The 17358-nt window shown below is 50.5% G+C and overlaps 1 protein-coding gene across 2 annotated transcripts in view; it reads right to left on the bottom strand.

Moving 5' to 3' along the window:
- Nucleotides 1-12478, bottom strand: part of nr1h4 (nuclear receptor subfamily 1, group H, member 4) — a 130118-nt gene extending 117640 nt beyond the window's left edge. Inside the window, exon 1 of one of the 2 annotated variants that reach the window (XR_011936507.1) lies at nucleotides 12193-12478. The gene's annotated coding sequence lies outside the window, so the exon portion shown is untranslated. The remainder of the gene's footprint in view (nucleotides 1-12192) is intronic. The other variant, XM_072484833.1, reaches the window with a different exon arrangement.
- Nucleotides 12479-17358: the final 4880 nt, after the last annotated feature.

Raw genomic sequence — 17358 nt, 5'->3', positions numbered from 1 at the left:
GGTTGGCGTGGTGCCAAGCCCTTCCGCGCCAGCTGGCGCGGCGCCAAACACTCCGGCGCCGGCCTAGCCCCTGAAGGTGCGGAGGATTCCGCTCCTTTGGGGCAGCCCGACGCCGGAGTGGTTCACGCCACTCCTCGGCGCCGGAGTGGCCCACCTCGCCGGTTCGCGGAGAATCCTGCCCCTTATCTCAACTAAAATCTTCACTTAATTTCGATAATGGAAAAATCACCTGGTGCATGAGACACATCAAAATAGATGAAATACAGAATCATCCAATTTGGGCAAAAGACAAAAATGATTGTGGCCTTTTAAAAATGGAACCAGTGACTTTCATGGGATCCGCTCCACCTTGTACCAATTAACAAAACTTCAATTCAAGGCATTCTACCTATAATAAAACAACTTGAAGAAAGGGGTATTTTAGTGTGCATTCACAGCTCATCAAACAGCCCTGTATGGCCTGTAAAAAAGGCTAATGGCACATGGCGCCTTACTATTGACTACAGAAGGACAAATCAATTCATTGTCAGAAAAGCTCCTTTAGTGGCAGATCCGTCTACAATCTTTAACTCTTTAACTCCTGACCTTCAATGGTTTTCAGTCATTGACATGGCGAATATTTTCTGGTCAGTACCACTAGCTAAGCAAGTACAACCATGGTTTGCTTTCACCGTTCATCAACAACAGTACACATGGACCAGACTACATGGTTTTCACAGTAGCCCAACTGTTTACCACATGGCTCCACAGAATCATCTCAGGCAACTGCCTGATCTGCCTTCCACCATTATCCAGTACGTAGATGAAGTTCAGATAGCCTCCATCAATAAAGGTGATCATGAGAAAGACATACGAGTAGTCCTGAACAACCTCAGTGATAATGATCACAAAGCTGGCTTTGCCAAAGCCCAGATTTCCCAGGAAGAAGTTATCTACTTAGGTCATAAAATATTCAAAAGCAAAAGGGATCTTACTCAGGACAGAACGGCTGCCATCAAAGCCGCTAAAGAACCCTCAACTGTTCAGGAAGTGAGATCTTTTTTGGGACTGTGTAATTTTAACAGAAATGGGATTGATTCTTACACTCAGTTATCCCAGCCATTGAATGGTCTTTTAAAAGGAAACCGGAAATCAAAAGATTCAGTTAAACTCAATTCATAACAGAAGCAATCATTCCTAAATTTGAAAATGGCCCCGTGTTCAGCACCAGCCTTAGATATTCCAAACAACGGAAAACCTTTTACCATGTTTGTTCATGCAAAAGATGGTTACATGACTGCAGTACTAGCCCAGGCACATGGTGATCAGTTAAGTCCGGTTGGATACTACTCCATTAAACTTGACAATGTGGCGGGAAGCCTTCACCAGGTGCGCACGGTCTGGCCGGTAGAAGTGCGGTTTACACTCCGCACAGACCTGGCAGTCCTTGGTGATTGTCCTTACTTCCTCGACGGAGTAGGGCAAATTTTGTGCCTGAATGAAGTGGTACAACCAAGTGACCCCTGGGTGACAAAGGCTGCCGTGCAGGGTCCGGAGTCGGTCTACCTGTGTGCTGGCACATGTACGTCGGGATAGGGCGTCTGGGGGCTCGTTGAGTTTGCCAGGGCGATACTTAATTTCGTAGTTATAGGTGGAGAGCTCGATTCTCCACCGCAAGATCTTGTCATTTTTGATCTTGCCCCGCTGTGTGTTGTTAAACATGAAGGCTACCGACCGTTGGTCAGTGAGGAGAGTAAATCTCCTGCTGGCCTCAACGCTAGCCTGGGCCTCCTTTTCGACGGATGAGTGTTGAATTTCAGAGGCATGGAGGGTGCGGGAAAAGAATGCCACCGGCCTGCCTGCCGGGTTGAGGGTGGCGGCAAGGGCGATGTCCGATGCGTCGCTTCCTTCTTGGAAAGGGGGTGTTTCATCCACAGCGCGCATAACAGCATTGGCAATATCAGCTCTGATCCGGGCGAAGGCCTGTTGGGCATCTGCCGACAGGGGGAAATTAGTGGACTGTATGAGTAGGCGGGCCTTGTCCGCATAGTTTGGGACCCACTGAGCGTAATACGAGAAGAACCCCAGGCAGCGTTTGAGGGCCTTGGGGCAGTGGGGGAGGGTCAGCTCCATGAGGGGGCGCATGCGGTCGGGATCGGGCCCCAGAACTCCGTTCTGGACCACGTAGCCGAGGATGGCTAAGCGGTTTATACGGAACACACACCTCCCCTTGCTATACGCGAGATTGAGGAGAGTGGCGGTGCGGAGAAATTTAGCGAGGTTGGCATCGTGGTCCTGCCGATCATGGCCGCAGATGGTCACATTGTCTAGGTACAGAAACGTGGCCCGCAAGCTGTACCGATCGACCATTCGGTCCATCTCCCTTTGGAAGACCAAAACCCCATTGGTGACGCCGAAGGAGGTGTATGGACGATCCAATTTACGAATGGGGAGCTGCTGGTAAGCGGATTTCAGGTCCACAGTTGGCAAGACCCGGTACTGTGCAATCTGGTTAACCATGTCAGATATGCATGGGAGAGAATACGCGTCGAGCTGCGTGTACCTGGTGATTGTCTGGCGGTAGTCCACGACCATTCGGTTTTTCTCCCCAGACTTTAGTGCAGGTTCTACCGTACAACCCTTAATATAGGAACACAGTGGTTTACCACACTCCCCCGAACACGCACCTCCCCCTGAACACTCACCTCCCCCCCGAACACTCACACCCCCGAACACTCACATCCTCCCCCAAACACTCACCTCCCCTCCTAAACACTCAACCCCACCGAACACTCACCTCCCCCCCGGAACGCTCACCCCCGGAACACTCACATCCTCCCCCTCCCGAACACGCACCTCCCCCACCCCCCCCAGGAACATTCACCACCCCCCTCCCGAACACGCACCTCCCCCTCCCGAACACGCACCTCCCCACCCCCCCACCCCCCCAGGAACATTCACCTCCCCCACAGAACACTCACCTCCCCCCCTCCTGAACACGCACCTCCACACCCCCCCCCCCCCCCGGAACACTCACCTCCCCCCCGGAACACTCATTTTCCCCCCCCTCCCGAACACGCACCTCCCCTCCCCAGAATACTCTCCTCCCCGCCAGGAACACTCACCTCCCCCCCCCCCGAACACTCACCTCCCCCCCCCGAACACTCACCTCCCCCCCCCGAACACTCACCTCCCCCCCCCGAACACTCACCTCCCCCCCTGAACACTCACCTCCCCCCGAACACTCACCTCCCCCTCCCGAACACTCACCTCCCCCCCCGAACACTCACCTCCCCCTCCCGAACACTCACCTCCCCCCCCCAATACTCACATCCTCCCCCCGAACACTCACCTCCCCCCGAACACTCACCTCCCCCCGAACACTCACCTCCCCCTCCCGAACACTCACCTCCCCGCCCAATACTCACATCCTCCCCCCGAACACTCACCTCCCCCCGAACACTCACCTCCCCCCGAACACTCACCTCCTCCCCCCGAACACTCACCTCCCCCCCCGAACACTCACCTCCCCCCCCAATACTCACATCCTCCCCCCGAACACTCACCTCCCCCCGAACACTCACCTCCCCCCGAACACTCACCTCCCCCTCCCGAACACTCACCTCCCCCCCAATACTCACATCCTCCCCCCGAACACTCACCTCCCCCCGAACACTCACCTCCCCCCGAACACTCACCTCCCCCTCCCGAACACTCACCTCCCCGCCCAATACTCACATCCTCCCCCCGAACACTTACCTCCCCCCCCGAACACTCACCTCCCCCCGAACACTCACCTCCCCCCCCCGAACACTCACCTCCCCCTCCCGAACACTCACCTCCCCCCCCGAACACTCACCTCCCCGCCCAATACTCACATCCTCCCCCCGAACACTCACCTCCCCCCCGAACACTCACCTCCCCCTCCCGAACACTCACCTCCCCCCCCGAACACTCACCTCCCCCTCCCGAACACTCACCTCCCCCCCGAACACTCACCTCCCCCTCCCGAACACTCACCTCCCCCCCCCGAACACTCACCTCCCCCTCCCGAACACTCACCTCCCCCCCGAACACTCACCTCCCCCTCCCAAACACTCACCTCCCCCGAACACTCACCTCCCCCTCCCGAACACTCACCTCCCTCCCAGAACACTCACCTCCCCCCCGCAGAACACTCACGTCCTCCCCCCCCGAACACTCACCTCCCCTCCCGAACACTCACCTCCCCCTCCCGAACACTCACCTCCCCCCCCGAACACTCACCTCCTCCCCCCCCCCGAACACTCACCGACGGTTCCTCTTTTATTGACAAGGGTATCAGAAAAGCTGTGTGGGCAGTCACAAGCCCATACGAAGTATTAGCAGAAGGAAGTTTGCTTCCAGGTACATCAGCTCAGCAGGCCGAATTAAAAGCACTAACAGAAGCATGTCATGTGGCAAGAGATAAAACTGCTAACAACTATACTGACTCCAGTTATGGTTTTGGAGAAGCACATGATTTTGGCCATCTGTGGAGAAAAAGAGGATTTCTCACAACAGTAGGTACACCTTGATGTGTTGGGTGTTCTGGATCACATCCAGGTCACCAACACTTGAAATAGTGCAACACTATTTTATTGATTCTGTTATAACCTGCCTACTTACCATTGCCTGGGGACTAATGACTATCCCACAATCCTGTGGGAGTATGAGCTTCCTCAATGAGGGGGGCAGAGAAACCACTAGTAAATTCCTAGTATAAATTAAGCTGGCCAGTTCAGGAACCAGCAGGAAGGAGTATGTAGGAAGGGAAGTTACTGGGGTGTGTATATGTTATATTAAATAAATGTTATTACTTTGTATCCTTAAAACTCGTGCTGGATTCTTCGTGGCCCTTACAAAACTGGTGATGAAGGTTAAAGTGAATAGCTGTCTACACTGCTGAAGCCACCTCCCTGGATTTTTGTTGGATACAGGTTGGAAGTTGTTTACTATTATACCATGCCTCTGTACGGACGTTTGGATGTTTTTGATGTTGTGCTGGAAAGCTGGAACCAGTACACACAACGGATGCGTTACTATTTCTGGGCAAACAATATCACCGAAAACGAGCGCCAGGTGGTCCTATTGCTCACCGCCTGCGGCCTGCATACGTTTGGGGTGATTAGGAGCCTTATGTACCCAGCTGTGCCGGACACCAAAACGTTTGATGAACTTGTGAATATAGTGGGGCAACATTTTAACCCAACCCCGTCCACGATAGTCCAGCGTTACCGGTTTAATACCGCTGAGAGGACCCCTGGAGAATCCCTTGCCGATTTTCTATGCAGGATTGCGGAGTACTGTGACTATGGTGAGACCTTGTCAGAAATGTTACGCGACCGTTTGGTTTGCGGTATTAACAATGCGGCCACCCAGAGAAAGTTGTTAGCGGAGCCAACATTGACTTTTCAACAGGCCATTCAAATAGTATTGTCCCGAGAGAGCGCAGAGCGAGGAGTACAGGAGCTACAGGGAATGGAAGTGCATGCCTTGGGGCGCAACCCCTTCCGTCTGAAAACGTCCCCCCGCACTCCTGTGGTAGCTTTGGCGAGGCAACGTTCGGACCGACGCCAGTGGCTGTCGGACATTCCTCCCTGAAGGGAGCCTTCTCCAGAGCCAATGGATGAGGAGCCATGTCCGTGTCAGACTTGTAGGCGCCGACCCCGTCGCGGACGGCGGTCCTGGGGGCGCCAGAGGCGCCGTCGTTCCGACCGAAACTGGGACCAGCCCAGGGGCCGTAACTGGGACCAGCCCAGAGGCCATACCTTCCATGTGGTTGAACCTGCGGCGACTGCTCCTGAGGACGTGGAGACGGAGGATGACTGCCTGCAGCTGCATTGTGTGGCAGCTCCCCGTGTGGCCCCCATTAAGGTGACAGTACGGGTCAGTGGCCACCCGCTTGAGATGGAGTTGGATACTGGCGCAGCGGTCTCCGTGATCGCCCAGAGGACATTCGACCGCATCAAGCAGGGTATACAGACCCTTAAATTAACCGACTCACAGGCCAGGTTGGCCACCTACACGGGGGAACCACTGGACATTGCAGGAACTACAATGACCCCTGTTGTCTATGGACGCCAGGAGGGGCGTTTCCCACTTATCGTGGTGCGCGGCCATGGGCCCAGCCTGTTGAGTTGGGACTGGTTGCGCCATTTGCGGTTGCAATGGCAGCACATCCTCCAAACAGTTTCTGAAGGGTTGACTGAGGTGCTAGGACGATACCCAGATGTATTCCAGCCTGGTTTGGGGAAAATAAAAGGGGCCGTAGCCCGTATCCAAGTTGAACCAGGAGCCACGCCGCGCTATTTCCGGGCGTGCCCAGTGCCTTACGCCTTGTTCGAGAAGGTAGAAGGGGAGCTCACTCGTTTGGAGAGTTTGGGTATTATCAGGCCCGTCCGTTTTGCTGACTGGGCAGCACCAATTGTACCTGTAATGAAGCCAGATACCACAGTTCGCTTGTGTGGCGACTATAAACTTACAGTGAAAACGGTTTCCCGACTCGACCGATATCCAATGCCTCGCATAGAGGATCTCTACGCGAAACTTGCAGGTGGACTCTCGTTCACAAAATTAGATATGAGTCACGCCTACCTGCAGTTGGAGCAGGACCCTGCCTCCCGACCATATGTAACGATTAATACATACCGGGGCCTGTATGAATATACACGGTTGCCCTTTGGAGCATCCTCTGCCTGCGCAATTTTTCAACGTGTTATGGAGGGCATTTTGAGAGGTTTACCACGTGTGGCTGTCTACCTAGATGACGTTTTGATTACAGGGACGTTGGAGCAGGAACATTTGGAAAATCTGGAGGCTGTCCTTAGACGCTTTTCGGAGGCTGGAGTCCGGTTACGTCGCACAAAGTGCGTATTTCAGGCAAAGGAAGTAGTCTACCTCGGTTATCGGGTGGACCGCGAAGGTCTGCACCCCGTCGCAGAGAAGGTGCGTGCAATTCAACATGCCCCCGCCCCGACTGACACTTCGCACCTTCGTTCTTTTCTCGGTCTCGTAAACTATTACGGGAAGTTCCTCCCCAATCTGGCAACTACGCTGGCCCCTTTGCACCTTCTGCTAAAGAAAAATCACACCTGGGTTTGGGGTCAGCCGCAAGAAACCGCTTTCCGGCGGGTAAAGCAACAATTGTCGTCGTCTGGGTTACTAACCCACTATGATCCTGGAAAGCCTTTGCTCGTCACATGTGATGCATCCCCGTATGGTATTGGGGCTGTCCTGTCCCACAAGATGGAGAATGGGGCCGAACGACCGATAGCTTTCGCCTCCCGCACATTGACTGCAGCGGAGAAAAAGTACGCACAGATCGAGAAGGAGGGCCTGGCAGTGGTTTTTGCGGTGAAACGCTTCCACCAGTACGTGTACGGCCGTCATTTCACTATCGTGACTGATCATAAGCCCCTGCTGGGACTTTTCAGAGAGGATAAGCCAATACCGCCCATTGCTTCTGCACGGATCCAGCGCTGGGCTTTGTTGCTTGCTGCATACGAGTATTCTCTGGAGCACAAACCAGGTACGCAGATAGCAAATGCCGACACACTGAGCCGATTGCCTTTATTGATCGGCCCCATGTCGACCCCCACGACCGGTGAGGTGGTTGCAACCCTAAATTTTATGGACACCTTGCCTGTCACGGCATCACAGATCCGTGAGTGGACCCAGACGGAGCCAGTCCTGTCAAAGGTTCGGCACATAGTCCTGTATGGTGGGCAGCATAGACAGCTCCCAGGCGAGTTGCGGGCATTTTCCTCCAAGCTGTCAGAATTCGGCGTGGAAGACGGCATCCTCTTGTGGGGGACGCATGTGATTGTCCCGGAAAAAGGCCAGGAGCTGATACTATCAGACTTGCACAATGGGCATTCAGGCGTGACCAAAATGAAAATGTTGGCCCGGAGTTATGTCTGGTGGCCAGGCCTCGACACCAACATTGAGAAGGTGGCCCAAAACTGCTCCATTTGCCAGGAGCATCAGAAGCTTCCGCCGGCCGCGCCCCTACATCACTGGGAATGGCCAGGGCGGCCTTGGGCACGCTTGCATGCAGATTTCGCAGGCCCTTTTCAAGGATCCATGTTCCTTCTACTAATTGACGCCCAGTCTAAATGGCTAGAGGTGCATAAGATGCAGGGGACAACGTCCTGTGCAACAATAAAGATGCGTTTATCGTTTAGTACGCATGGCCTCCCCGAGGTGCTGGTCACGGATAACGGCACGCCATTCACGAGAGGAGTTTGAGAGGTTCACAAAGATGAACGGCATCCGCCATAATCCGCACTGCCCCTTAGCACCCGGCTTCAAATGGGTTGGCAGAGTGCGCAGTGCAGACATTCAAAAGAGGCCTAAAGAAGCAGTCTTCCAGATCAATGGACACGAGACTGGCTCGCTTTTTGTTTACGTACAGGACCACCCCCCATGCAGTGACTGGGGTAGCTCCCGCAGAACTCCTAATGGGCCGGAGACTTCGCACCCGCCTTAGTATGGTTTTCCCGGACATTGGCACAAAAGTACGCCGCACACAAGAACGGCAGGGACAGGGATTTTCTCGGCATCGGCCGATTCGGCAGTTTGCGCCCGGTGACCCAGTGTTCGTGCGGAATTTTGCTGGTGGTGCCCAATGGGTTCCTGGTGTAATCTTTCGCCAAACGGGCCCTATATCTTACCAAGTGCAAGCCCAGGGTCGTCTCCAGCGAAAACATGTAGACCATGTTCGGTCCAGAAGACCATCCCCTCAAAAGATTCCCCGCCCCCGGAGCTCATTTCAACAGCCGCAGAGACCAGAGACAAGGGAAGATAGTCCTCAATCTTCCACTGGTGCCTCAGTCGAAGCCTGCGCAGGTCGTTACGGGACCGAATGGAGATAGAGATGCTGACATGATGGAGGCAGCAGACTCTGACTCCGAGATGGAGACACAGGATGCATCAGAGGGGGAATCCTCGGGTCCACGGGCCGTGGATGTACAACCGCGCCGTTCATCACGGAAGAGCCGGTCTCCGTCTCGTTACACGCCTCCTGATCCAGCGCCGCGTGCAAATGGTGTCCAGCCTGCGGCACAAAACTAGTCCGACGCACTCCTTCGCCAGGGTCTTCGGTGGATTCCTTGGACTTTGGGGGGTAGGGATGTTATAACCTGCCTACTTACCATTGGCTGGGGACTAATGACAATCCCACAATCCTGGGGGAGTATGAGCTTCCCCAATGAGGGGGGCAGAGAAACCACTAGTAAACTCCTAGTATAAATAAAGCTGGCCAGTTCAGGAAGGAGTATGTAGCAAGGGAAGTTACTGCTACTGTTATGTATATATGTTATAGTAAATAAATGTCATTACTTTGTATCCTTAAAACTCGTGCTGGATTCTTCGTGGCCCTTACAAAAGATTCATTAACTGTTTAAACATACTCAGACTGTGGGTTAATACGATACCAGCTTTAACTAAAGACCTTTGCCTTGTCCTAACCAATCAGCACATGGTGAATGTCTGTGTTGCAAGCTGTGAGCTCTGTCCTCCTAGCTAGCTGCAACTCGCATGAGCGGGAACTCTGATGCCCCCTGTCTTATAGTGAGTGTTCTCTAACTGGTGATTGGCTGTGGTGTTTTGTGTGTTGATTTGTCCCACTGTATGTCCATCAGTGTGTGTCTGCACTATGATATACTGGTGTATATTATGACACACCTATCCGAAATGGAAAGGAAGTACGAGATCACCTAGAAGCTATGGCCTTGCCAAAAGAAGTATCAGTTCTAAAATGTAAAGCCCATACTCATGAGGACACTATGGAAGCAAGAGAAAATGCTCTTGCGGACCAAGCCGCAAGGGAAGCTGCCTCCCAATGGCATAAGGAATTCAATCACATTTACAAATTGGGAGTAACCACCTTATTACATGATTTACATGAAATGCAGCATAATTGTCCAAAGGAAGAAAAATGGACATGGTTAGAATCAGGTATTCAGCCGTATGATGACAATATTTGGAGAGAAGTTCAAACTGATAAACCAGTCGCACACAATCACTAATGCCCTTCTTAGCTCAACAAATTTACATTACTGGGGCGACCTTGGTCATGATAGGTTTAGTTGTATTGTCCCTGTTTCTGGAAGTGGGTATACCTGCATGGTGCAGGCCCGTATTGGCCTTGGTTTCTTCCCAGAACAGTGTGTGCTTTACCTATTCCTATAACTTTGTTTTGGCTGTGCCCTTTGGCAATGCTTGCAATCATCCATCATCTGGCATCTACAACTTTCCTGAACATATTCCTTCGCATTCTTGGACCCGTCAGTGTTTTTCCTTGACTGCCAGGTGATGCAAGTTTAGCTCCAATTTTGTAATGGACTATCTGACATCTCACTTACACAAGCGCCCTCAGTTGAGCAATGGTCATTTTTACATAAGTCCCCTCCCCCAATCAGAGGACATTGCTGTCTGATGCCCCTTGTAGCCACTGAACCCCCTTTTCTGCATTTACCAGTGATAGAGCTATTTTGCCGGCTTTTTTAAAATCCAGGTTTGGTTCTGCCAATAACTTTTTTTTGGGTTGTCACATTGTCTACTAACTTGTTGCAAATCTTCAAGTCGGGGCAGCTGGGCAGGTCAGACATTTTATCACATTGACTGTCAGAGCACCGCAAGCTGTCAGTAAGATCCCTTTCTGTTTCACGTCTCCCTCAATATCATTAGCCCAGAAGAAGTAACGCATGCGCTCTGCGTATTGGGTCCAGTTTTCTCTGCTTATATCATAAGGTTCAAGTTTACTGAAGAGAGGCATTTTTTTTCTTACTGGAGAAGCTGCTTGTTCTAGACAATGAAAGTTGCTCAGAGGGAAAAAAAAACGTGTTTACTCCTCGTCGCCAATGTAATAATCTCGCTAAGGCGAGTCTTCCGACACCATACCCTTTTATTCACATAACGAAAAAGGCCGCTGCCACGGCTTACAGCATACAAGTCTACAGAATCCTGAGTTTGAGGAATGCAGTCTTTTGTTTAATATTCTTCTTTTGGAATCAATGATCTAGATCTCTTTTTAAAAATGTAGTTATGGGGTCTGTTTTGTTTTCAGCAATGGTTATAGCAGATAATTCCACATTCTCGCCCTCCTCGGTGTAGAGATTTCTTTCTGAACTCCCCTTTACTACTTCTGGTGATTTCCTAAAGTCCAGTGGCCTCTTGTTACTGTCTCCGCATTGACATTCGAGTACCACAGGAACAACAAGCAGAAGCAGAACCCGTCTTATAGGCTCCAAGCTGCTAAACATTTTAATGAGATATCACATTACAATCGTGATTAATAATGAGAACATACTTATTATTATAGAATTTACAGTGCAGAAGGAGGCCATTCGGCCCATCGAGTCTGCACCGGCTCTTGGAAAGAGCACCCTACCCAAGGTCCACATCTCCACCCTATCCCCATAACCCAGTAACCCCACCCAACACTATGGGCATTTTTGGACACTAAGGGCAATTTATCATGGCCAATCCACCTAACCTGCACATCTTTGGACTGTGGGAGGAAACCGGAGCACCCGGAGGAAACCCACGCACACACGGGGAGGATGTGCAGACTCCGCACAGACAGTGACCCAAGCCGGAATCGAACCTGGGACCCTGGAGCTGTGAAGCAATTCTGCTATCCACAATGCTACCGTGCTGCCCTGCCTGCCATACAGTTAAGTAATGCAAGCGTTTCTAACCTTGCCCTTTAAATACTGCGCAAAGTTCTTCTCAAAAGTGACATACAAAAACATTTATGTCAGACAGTTAATTTGCAGAGCCGGGTCTATTTGAGCACTTATAAAAACAGTTCAAAATGGTACAAAATCACAAAGTCTCTCAATCTCCATTAGAGAGCTATTCAAACACTTTTAACATTGGGGAGTATTTTGAAAACATAAGCATTGTTTTTAAAAAAAGGCAAAATCCACAAAACTGACAAACATTCAACATTAAAACTTCTTAATTAATCAATCAGAAGAGACTTTGGACATGATGATGTTGAATGAACCATTTGATGGCTTCTCCGTTGATTGATATTTTCAACCTTTATGCTGCTAAATTAATTTCACATCTGATCCATAGTCTAACTTTTAGCAAAACTATTCCTGACAGAAAGAATGGCTTCCCACGTAGTTGCCACCAGAAAATCTGCAGGTTGATATACATTTTAAAGAAATATATACTTACAAATATGAACCTGTCAACACTAATTAGAGTGGAAATTCCACTGCTTTGATAGAATGTTGTTGTTCATGTGATGATCTAGGCTGAATCGTATCTGTTGTCGAGTCTCTAACCATTTCATGCTGACATTTTACAGAACTTCCTCATCTCTGGACTCAACAAAACCTCTTCTGTAAAGTACCCGTGGGTCAGCATGCAAGTGCAAACATGGAGATTATTCATTAAACAGTTTGCCTAATGCTCTCTAAAACATCCAGCTTGTAACATTGCAACAACATAATAAAATGGAGGTACATCCAAAATAGGTCAGCCAGACAGACAATATTTAATGGGCTGCGACTTGGGAGGGGAAAGGGGTGGAGTATTAAAAGAAAGAAACAGGGAATAGAATATAAAATGAAATCAATAGAAATGAGTGACTGATATGGAACAAGCGATTAAAACAAAGCGATCATACAGAAATAGCTGTGAAAATTAAATGATTAACTATGCAGTCAACTATTTACATGATGGGGTTTGTGACGGATTAAACACATTCCACTTAAATTATCGGTAAGAATGTTCAAAACTGTGGGCCCTGCTAGATGACAATTTTTAAAGAAAAACCTTAACTATTACATAAAATATGAAGAGCAGGAGTATAGATTGATTTCAATATCGAACAAGTCTTGTGATTTTCATATTCAGGTCTGTCTCACTCTTTGTTGTGGAGATGCCGGCGTTGGACTGGGGTGAGCACAGTAAGAAGTTTTACAACACCAGGTTAAAGTCCAACAGGTTTGTTTCAAACACTACCTTTCGGAGCACGGCTCCTTCCTCAGGTGAATGAAGAGGTATGTTCCAGAAACATATCTATAGACCAATTCAAAGATGCAAGACAATGCTTAGAATGCGAGCATTTGCAGGTAATTAAGTCTTTACAGATCCAGAGATGGGGTAACCAAAGGTTAAAGAGGTGTGAATTGTCTGAAGCCCAGGACAGTTAGTAGGATTTCGCAAACCCAGGCCAGATGGTGGGGGATGAATGTAATGTGACATCAATCCCAGGTCCCGGTTTAGGCTGCACTCATGTGTGCGGAACTTGGCAATAAGTTTCTGCTCGGCGATTCTGCGTTGCCATGCGTCCTGAAGGCCTTACCCGGAGAACGTTTACCCGGAGATCAGAGGCTGAATGCCCTTGACTGCTGAAGCGTTACCCGACTGGAAGGGAACATTCCTGCCAGGTGATTGTCGCGTGATGTCCGTTCTTTTGTTGTCGCAGCGTCTGCATGGTCTCGCCAATGTACCACACTTCGTGACATCCTTTCCTGCAGCGTATGAGGTAGACAACGTTGGCCGAGTCGCACGAGTACCTGGTGGATGGTGTTCTCACGTGTAATGGTTGTATCCATGTCGATGATCTGGCACATCTTGAAGAGATTGCCATGGTAGGGCTGTGTGGTGTCGTGGTCGCTGTTCTGAAGGCTGGGTAATTTGCTGCAAACAATGGTTTGTTTGAGGTTGCGCGGTTGTTTGAAGTCCTGGTGTTGAGTTGTCGGTATACTTCTTTGCAGTAGTCCGTTCTGTTCAGTATGACGGTGGCCCTTCCTTTGTATGCTGGTTTGATGACGATGTTGCGGTTGGTCTTGAGAGCGCGGATGGCATTGCATTGTGCTTGGGTGACGTTCGTGGCTGTCTTGTGAATGCGACTGATGACTCTGGGATTGACGCGACTCCTGATGGCTTGAGCATACATGTCTAGTCTAGGGCAGCAGCCTTCCGGAGGGGTCCAATTCGGCTCTTTCCTCTTTGGTTGCCGCAATGCAGATCTCTTGGTCTGCTGTTCCGGTTCATTGGTAGTCTTCTTGGGTTCGCTGTCGGCCTCTTGGGGTCTGTGGAAGAATTCCCGGAGCCTCATTCGCCTGATGAATTCCTCCGTGTCTGCCGCGAGACTGATGGGGTCCATTTTGGTGGTGGCGCAGAAATTGAGCCCTCTGCTGAGGAATTCGATTTTGTCTGGTTGAAGGGTGTAGTCCGACAAGTTGACAATAGATTCCCCTGTATTGTTTTTTACTGTGGTACCGGGGGAGGCTTGGTTGCTGCAGGCGGTGATGCCGAGTTTCTCAAGCTTCCTGTTCTTGGTGTGCATATTGAAGTGTTGGGTGCTCTGCTACACAGACAAACCAACACGGTTGCGAATGGTACAACGCAGTTTTATTTCAAACATCTATTTACACTGGTAAACTGTTTACTGAGGCTCGATCATGACCCTTGATTCTGTGGACCTATTCCTAATTCTATCTTGTAGTGGCACTCAGCACATGGTGGATGTCTGAGTGGCTTGTAATGAGCTCTGGGCCCTGAGCCGTCTCCTGCTCGAGTCCTCAGGAAGTGTTGTGGTCCCTGTTTTGTACTGTGTATGCTCTTGCCTGTGATTGGCTGTCATGTTGATTGGTCTGTTGATCTGTCCATCAGTGTATGTATGTGCTATGACGTTTACCTGAATATCATGACACATATAGGAGGCGTAGTATCATTGTCTCATCTGTTTGACAGTGTTCTGCAGCTGGTCTGCTGCGTCCTGAGCGCAGGTTGAGAATATGGCCTCTATCTTGGTTTGCAGGTTGCGTCATCTGCTGTAGAGCTGGCTTACGAGGTGGTTGAGGAGTGTGAGAGAGGTGAGACGGCAGAGTCTCTCACCGTAGTCTGTGTTGTAGGTCGACTTGAGTGGGTTTGTGATCAAACAAACAACCACGCAACCTCAAACAAAGCATTGTTTGCAGCAAACTACCCAGCCTTCAGAACAGCGACCATGACACCACACAACCCTGCCAAGGCAACCTCTGCAAGACGTGCCAGATCATCGACATGGATACCATCATTACACGTGAGAACACCACCCACCAGGTACGCGGTACATACTCGTGTGACTCAACCAATGTTGTCTACCTCATTACCTGCAGGAAAGGATGTCCCGAAGCGTGGTACATTAGCGAGACCATGCAGGCGCTCCGACAACAAATGAACGGACATCGTGCGACAATCACCTGGCAGGAATGTTCCCTTCCAGTCGGGGAACACTTCAGCAGTCAAGGGCATTCAGCCTCTGATCTCCGGGTAAGCGTTCTTCAAGGCGGCCTTCAGGACGCGCGACAACGCAGAATCGCCGAGCAGAAACTTATAGCCAAGTTCCGCACACATGAGTGCGGCCTCAACCGGGACCTGGGATTCATGTTGCATTACATTCATCCCCCACCATCTGGCCTGCGAAATCCTACCAACTGTCCTGGCTTGAGACAATTCACACCTCTTTAACCTGGGGTTACCCCATCTCTGGATCTGTAAAGATTTAATCACCTGCTAATGCTCGCATTCCAAGCATTGTCTGGCATCTTTGAATTTTGTCTATATATATATGTTTCTGGAACATACCTCTTCACTCACCTGAGGAAAGAGCAGTGCTCCGAAAACAAACCTGTTAGACTTTAACCTGGTGTTGTAAGACTTCTTACTGTGCCCACTCTTTGTTGGATTTGAAGACCGAATGCCACCAAGTGCATATTACTTTAAAACATAATGGGAGCGATTCTGCCAAAAGGGAACAAAGTCCCCTAAGGAGCACGTTTAGCCGCGTGTTTCCCGACACTCGCAGTGACGAGAAACACATGGCTATTCAACGTGGCTCGCGTTGAATAAGGGGCCTGAACGGGAAATGTGCAGCCGAGGCCGCGCATAGCCCCGTTTTGTACAGTGGAGAGCTTCGCTCACCAGAACTCCCCATTGTAACGAGAGATTGGGACATTATATTACAATGGCATCCCAATCTCCAACCCCCCGAAACAATCCCTGACCTCCCCCCCCCCCCCTAATCCTGACCTCCAAGGCCGGGCAACCCCGGCCCGATCACTAGCACCCAGGAGGTACTGCCAGAGTGCCAGGCTAACACTGCCAGGGTATCCAGGTGGCACCAGCAGTCCCCAGGCACCACCCTTCCCAAAAGGAATGTAAACGGGGTCCTCCGATCCCTTGGGAAACCCACAAGAGTGCCGTTCCAATAGCTCCCCGTTTGTGGGGACCAGTTTTTTTTTCAAAAAATATACTTCATTCATAAAATCTATTAAAATCTATCATAAACATTACAGAACATTTCGAATTGTCTTGACTGTACATTTCCATCAGAGTTACACATTCCCTTGACTTTCTTCCATTCAACTTTGATAACCTTACACACATATCGCTCTTTACGTTACAATTCCTTCTTAAACATTTACATGTCCTGGTTCTTTTATACATTGGAGTGTTAATGGCTCAGACCGAGGGGGGTTTACACTGTTACCCGCCCCTCAGTGTACATTTGCTGGTAAGACCTTACACAGTGGTCTTTCCCCATTGCGCCTTGGCGGCAGCTGCCCCAAGCTTGAGTGCATCCCTCAGCACGTCGTCCTGGACCTTGGAATGTGCCAGTCTGCAACACTCGGTCGAGGACAGCTCTTTGCACTGGAAGATCAGCAAGTTTCGGGCAGACCAAAGAGCGTCTTTCACCGAGTTGATGACCTTCCAGCAGCAGTTGACGTTTGTCTCGGTGTGTGCCCCTGGAAACAGTCCGTAGAGCACAGAGTCCTGTGTCACACAGCTGCTCGGGATGAACCTTGACAAATACCACTGCATCTCTCTCCAGACCTTCTTTGCAAAGGCACATTCCACAAGGAGGTGGGTGACCGTCTCATTTCCTCCACAGCCACTCCGAGGGCAGCGTGCAACGGCGCTGAGCCTTCGGGTGTACATGAAGAATCTGACAGGGAGGACCCTTCTCACCACCAGCCAAGCTAGGTCTTGGTGCTTGTTTGTAAGTTCTGGTGATGAGGCGTTCTGCCAGATGACTCTGGCAGTCTGCTCAGGGAACCGTCCAACGTCCTCCACAGTCTGCTTTTCCCTGAGGGCCTCGAGGACATTAGGTGCTGACCACTGCTTCATTGCCTTGTGGTCAAAGGTGTTTTTCTTCAAAAACCTTTCCACGAGGGACAGGTGATACGGCACAGTTCAACTACTTGGAGCGTTCCGTGACAATGAGGCCAGGCCCATCCTGCGTAACACCGGGGACAGGTAGAACCTCCGTATGTAGTGACACTTGGTGTTTGCATACCAGGGGGACCAGTGCTGAACGGCGCTCGCCCAAGGTCTCTGAGGTGA

The sequence above is a fragment of the Scyliorhinus torazame genome, chromosome 19, assembly GCF_047496885.1.
Source record: "Scyliorhinus torazame isolate Kashiwa2021f chromosome 19, sScyTor2.1, whole genome shotgun sequence".
NCBI lineage: Eukaryota > Metazoa > Chordata > Chondrichthyes > Carcharhiniformes > Scyliorhinidae > Scyliorhinus > Scyliorhinus torazame.
The sequence above is the reverse complement of the archived record's forward strand: the minus strand, read 5'-3'. Positions and strand labels throughout refer to the sequence as shown.